This window comes from Triticum dicoccoides, chromosome 3A, assembly GCF_002162155.2.
Source record: "Triticum dicoccoides isolate Atlit2015 ecotype Zavitan chromosome 3A, WEW_v2.0, whole genome shotgun sequence".
NCBI lineage: Eukaryota > Viridiplantae > Streptophyta > Magnoliopsida > Poales > Poaceae > Triticum > Triticum dicoccoides.
The window spans coordinates 749,611,791-749,618,091 of NC_041384.1; the positions used below are offsets into that span (position 1 = coordinate 749,611,791).

Sequence of the window (6,301 nt, forward strand, 5' to 3'; positions counted from 1 at the left end):
GTTTAAGTGGTTAGTAGGTGACACACTTCAGTCATTTGAATCGCTCTTTGTTATGAATTACATACAGTGGAGTATGCATTGTGTATGTTTGCTCTCGTAGAAAATGTTATGCTATTTCTCAACTTTATCTGCCAAAGTATGGTATGCAATTCTATTTTTTTCTGTTCAACTTCAGAGTAGACAGTTTGCATTGGCTGGCTTCAAAGTATGGACCGCATCAAAGTGCCCAGCTCATTGTTCCCAATAGGGTGTCTGACTCATTTCAAAGTTAGTTGGATCGGATCAACATCTTGTCGATTTGAAGCAGCATTAGGTGCTACATTGGGCTTTATCTCCTTTCTATGACTGATTTGGTGGCTTAAAAGATCCATTGTTGGCCCTTTGAGCTTAGTAAGTGTTAGGTCTTTTCTTGATTGTCTGTTTATAAGAGGCCTGAGTTTCTTTCAGCTTTATACCCTTGTTTGTTCTAAATTTTGTTAGCCGCAGGGGCACTGAGTTTACATGCGCTGACAGGATGCCATTGCTACATGCAGCGGTTAGTTCTCTGATGTTGCTCCTCGAGGATGATACATTTAGAACCCGTGGCATTGCGTGTGACTCAGCAGGTACTCTTTCACTCCAGTTTCAAGGTCCCAAAGACTGTAGTCTCATTATGGGCCAGAATTTGCGGGGATTTGTTTGATCCATGGCACAATCTTTCTTGTGTACATCTGTTTCTACCATTGGTTTATAAAATATTTAGTGGTGAAAGTGCGAGACATAACTGCGCATATTGTCGACAAATATAGAGAATGCTTGAATCTTTTCCGCAGAAAATGGCACTGTTTGTCTAGGCATTTGAATTAAGTTGTGGTTTCCACGAAAGTATGAAGAAGTTTTTACTTTGGATGAGTACCCCTGGTGGATTGGACAGAAACATGCTGTGCACTGAATATCACTTGGTTTACTTTTTGATGATGCAATGGTTTGACCCGTGGATGCTAGCAGCAAAATCGTCGTTCAATGGTTCTGAAGGTCACTGTGCAGTAACTAGTGCTGTAGCTGATCATCCTTTCTCATGTAATGAACATGTGTAGTTGTAGAAAACTAGTGACCCAGTGCTTTGCATGTTGATGCCTACCTAGCATGCATGTATATCTGTTCTTTGCAAACTACATGGATACTATGATTGTATATCTGCCTTGCCTATTATGATGTTCTAATTTCTCGGTGGGTTGCATGAGTTGCATCTTGATGTAAATATGGACGAATAGTAAACTTGTGGAAACCTGGTGGGTCTATGTGTCTTGAATGCTGACAACAAAAAGTAGTGACCGAAGGTGGTCAATGGGAGGTTGGTGCAGTGTTTATCATTATGTTGGAAGTTCCAGCCTTTTATTAAATGTCAGGGCTTTTCTTGATTGTCCGAGATGCTAAAAGTATGGTTATAGGGGCACTGTGTTTGTTTCAGCTTTATACCCTTGTTTGTTCTCCGGAGGTGTAACCGAGCTGCTAAAGCCTCAAAGTTTCCATTTTTTAGATGCAGCGACTGGATCCCTGATGTTGCTCCTCAAGGAAGATGCACTTGTAACCATGATATCACCTGCGCGTCAGCAGGTACTCTTCCACTCCAATTTCAAGGTCCTAAAGCCTGTAGACTGATTTGGCGCAGGAATTTGCGAACACTTGTTTGATCTATGGCACAAACTTTCCCAGAGTTATATATTTCTACCATTGGTATGTAAAATGTTCAGTGGTGAAAGTGTGAGAGGACATAACTGTGATAATTTTAAAAAATGTTTTGCATTTTTGGTTGGGAAAATGACCGCTAGTTGTGTAGGCATTTGAATTAAGGTGTGTTTTTACCTGCAAGGATGGGGATTTTGTTTACTAGATGAGTAGTGGTGGAGTGGACAGAAAATTGTTATGTGTTGAATAGATATTAGTATATCTTCTGAGTATACATGTTTCTACCATTGGTTTATAAAATATTCAGTGGTGAAAGTGTAAGAGGACATAATTGCGCATATTGTTGATAATTGTGCATTTGAATTAAGTTGTGTTTTCCACGGAAGTATGGGGATTTTTTTACTTTGGATTAGTACCACTGGTGGATTGGACAGAAACATGCTATGCGCTGAATATCCCTTGATGATGCAATGGTTTGACCCGTGTTGATGCTAGCAGCAACATCGGTGAATTTAGGTTGCTGTGATGCAGCAACTAGTGTTGTAGCAGATCATCCTTTTTCATGTAATGAACATGTGTAGTTCTAGCAAATTAGTGACCCAGCTTTGCATGTTGATGCCTACCTAGCATGCATGTATACCTGTTCTTTGCAAACAACATGGACACTATGCATGCATATCTTCCTTGCTTATTATGATGTCATAATTTCTTGGTGGGCTGCATGAGCATCTTGATGTAAATATGGAGGAATAGTAAACTGATAGAAACTTGGTGGGTCTGCGAGTCTTGAATGCTCACAACAGAACGGTTGCATTTTTTCTTGAGACTATTGATAAAACAGTTGGTTTCCAAACATTCGTGTAATCACAATCAAACTTATAACTATAATATGAGCAAGGGCCACCAATTTCATAGTATTATTACCCGTTGAGCATCAAAAGACCCAACTTTTGCTGAACTATTGCAAGTTGATGTTAATTAAATCTAATGTGCTTGGTTTTGTTTGTTAGAAAGTTTTATTTTTGTTCTGATGTACCTGAACCAACACAATAAATAGGAACTCAAGCTTGTCTATAGTAGGTTGGTGCAATGTTTATGTTTACCATCATGTTGAAAGTCGCAACCTATTATAAAATGTTAGGACTTTTCTTGATTGTCTTTATATCTTTGTTCTCCTGCTGTGCATCCGAGCTGCTAAAAGTATTAGTGTTGTGTTCCTTTTAGCTTTATACCCTCGTTTGTTTTCCTGTGGTGCAACCGAGCTGCTAATGCCTGGAAGTATTTAACTACAGGGGCACTGATTTTTTTTCTAAATGGAAGTTTACATGTGTTGACAGAAAGCATTTCTGGATGTAGCGACTCACTGTCCGATGTTGCCCCTCAAGTATGATGCACTTGTAACCCGCGGCATCACCTGTGCCTCAGCAGGTACTCTTCCACTCCAATTTCAAGGTCCCAAAGCCTGTACACTAGTTTTGTATTTGAATTTGTGGACCCTTGTTTGTTCATTGACACAAACTTTCCCAGAGTAATATGTTTTTACCATTGATATGTAAAATGTGCGATGAAAGTGTGAGAGTACATAACTGTGATAGTTAGAGAATGCTTGCATTTTTGTTTGAAAAAAGTGAGCACTAGTTGTGTAGCATTTGAATTAAGGTGTGTTTTTATCTGCAAGGATGGGGATTCTTTTACTGGATGAGTAGTGGTGGATTGGACAGGAACTTGTTATGTGTTGAATATCCATTAGTTTATCTTCTGATGATGCAAATGTTTGACCTGTGTTGATGCAACATGGGGATCTGATGGTTCTGAATAGTGTTGTTGTGGCTGACAATCTTGTGGTGGCTAATATATTAGAGTGGTGCATATGTTGGTTGGTTCTTCGGCATGGAACTGCTGCACCCCTATGTGTTATCGTACCAAAATGCTTATTTTGAGAATTAAAATGGGGCAATATTTCGATATGCCAGTGATTTAAATGTACTATATTTTCTTGGCCATCCATGTTTGTCAACATAGAATTCGATTTTGTGCTTTAATGAAATGAATCTATGTTTCCTGGAAGAATGGAAATGCTTGTTTGTGCATTGTGTTTTGTACCGCACTGTCTTGCTGGATCTAATGAGAAAAAACTAAAAAAAATTGTTGTATGTAATTGGGCAGTTGATTGTGATTTCTTGCCTCCCGCGAGTGTATCTGCTGGCCATACAGGCTGGGCTCGGTCTCCCTGTCTTTGTCCAGCTCTCCGCTGTCACCGTGTGACGGCAACGGCTACAAACATTAAAGGTGAGTCCTACCGAGTCTCTCTTCTTCCCCCTGCAATGAGCACATGGTCATCGGGCCATGACTATGCGTATAGCCATGGCCACTTTAGGTTTTGGATCTGGCCTCAATTGGGTCACCAGGTGATGCTCTAGTGGTTTCTGCTGGCTAGATAATTTCCATCTTGCTACACAAGGGCCCTGTTCTACTTTTATCAAAGGGCTCTCTCTGTTTTGGCATTACAGGTAAACATACTTGTCTACTTGTCAAGTAAATTTCTTGCCATGAGATGTTCTTAACAAGAGAAGAATATAAGTGATGGAACTATTTCTTGCTGTTTGTTGCAGAACAAAGTTGACTAGGATATTATAAAAAATAACAGAAGTAATGGCCATGGCCTCGCTGCCATGGCTACCTACCTGTAATAATAGGAGCCAACAGTTGGTGTCTTTCTTGATCACTCACTATAGAACATTTAGTTTGTGAAGTTGCTCTGGTCACTGGTTCTTTAAGTTTTGGTCTGGATTTAAATCTTTGATTTTGAAGTTTTGTTGGTATATGGACATCAGGTTCCGTGTCATGGAATGGATGGGTGATAGTGAGCGAGCAATGGATCTCGCTGAATACGCCTTGCCGGTCTAGAGAGTGTTGGGCTTGGAAGCGGGGACACCCAGATGTGCGAGGAGGTGGCCATATTGGTTGAAGGCAGGGCTCGCTGGATGTATTTAAGCAATCAATCAACTTGCACGAGGAACCCTGTTGCCATTGGATGGTCTAAAGGTCTGTAGAGATCCCAATGTTATGGTTCCTGTGTCTGCGTGGAATGGACCAGGATGCTTGGGACTTGGGAGGGTATATACATGCTGAAATTGGTCCAACTGTGACTTCCCCCTCCTCACTATGTCAAACCTTGCTTGATAAATCGGCCTTGATGTCATGACCCATATCAGAGGTATGCACATAAACCATACCTTGCTGGTTCCACTCAAGAATCTGTACTAGTGCTAGTCATCAGTTTGCAGGGAGAAGAGATGCTTGCCTTGTTTGTGTGTGTACGGGGCTGATAAGTTCATGCTGCTGTTGACTATTTGATTGTCTGGTGATCCAGATTACATGGTGAAGAAGCTCCGTGTCGACAAGAGCATCATCCTGAAGCACTGCATCCTCAACTACAAGCAGTACGGAACCACCATGGCTGTGGGTGCGTATGATTTGGATCTGCAGTAAAAAACGGTTCTTTTGTTTGTATCTAGTCTTGACCATGAATGTATATTGTGATCCTTGATGCAGGCTGTAGGGTACCAATTATACTATGGTGATTTTCACGTCCACGGGTACTGCCTGCCAGCTGTTTGTTGGTCAAGATTACATGGTGGAGATGCTCAGCGTCGACAAGGGCGTGATCCTGGAGCTCTGCGCCCTCAGCTACAACAATTACAGAAGCCCCGTGCCTAGGTTGTAGGTGCGTATGATTTGAATCCGTTGTAAAGATCATTTTTTTGTCTCTAGTCTTGACCTTGCATGCATCTTATGAAAGTGTGACAGGATACAACTTTGCGCAGCAAGAGCTTGTTTGATCTATAGCACAAACTTTCCTGAGTATATCTGTTTCTACCATTGGAGTGTCATTAGGCACTCATTATTCATGTTGTCGATTTTTATTCTTTCCATTGGTTATATATATACAGCAACTGAGCTTTTCTTCTCCCACCTTTTCAGGCATATCACAGAGGGAGGCAGCAAGGAGAGAATCTAGGAAAATGTGAACTATTTTATTTGTCCTTTGCCGATGGATGAATTCCGTTTGGTACCATGTTGTGTTGATGCTGTTCTCGATTTGTTATGCATTCGCATATGCTTGTTGGTGGCAAGACGAGAAAAGACGGTCGTTGAATTGGGTTGACACAAGTGGCAAGGCGCCGAAGAGAGGCGAGATTCAGACCGGAAGCACTGTGTAAAATGAGCTGGACTTGCAAATTGTGTTTAGGCTGGGTGTTGTTGAACTCAGGAACCTGTACCTGTTGAAAATTGATGTCATTTACTCGTTCATGTATGTATTGCGACCATGATTGATTTTCAGAATCTCGGTTGAAGATTGTCTCACGAAGTGAGCGAGTCACATATTGAAACTGAATAATATGCATGTTGTTTTGTAAACTTGCTAGTGTGTGTTTGTGAGATGTGCACGCACCCCCGAAATCTCTGTTCCTTACTGATCTAGGGTCAGAAGTTGTTAGCATGGCAAAGTCGATCGAGGGTCTTGGCATTTTATTTGTTGGTGCTTTCCATTCACTGATACATAGATAGATGGAGGCTGACACGCTGGGAGAAAAAGGAGGAAAATCAGAACCCATCTTGTATGTAGATT

General features: G+C 41.2%; 1 long non-coding RNA gene across 1 annotated transcript; it reads left to right on the top strand.

The window, feature by feature from the left end:
• The first annotated feature begins 535 nt into the window (after positions 1-535).
• LOC119270675 lies at positions 536-6,056 on the top strand. The gene is made up of 8 exons (XR_005134264.1): positions 536-605; positions 1,520-1,596; positions 3,006-3,096; positions 3,835-3,957; positions 4,503-4,885; positions 5,042-5,134; positions 5,224-5,395; positions 5,653-6,056. It is a non-coding gene; the product is annotated as an uncharacterized LOC119270675 (long non-coding RNA).
• The last annotated feature ends 245 nt before the right edge of the window (positions 6,057-6,301 follow it).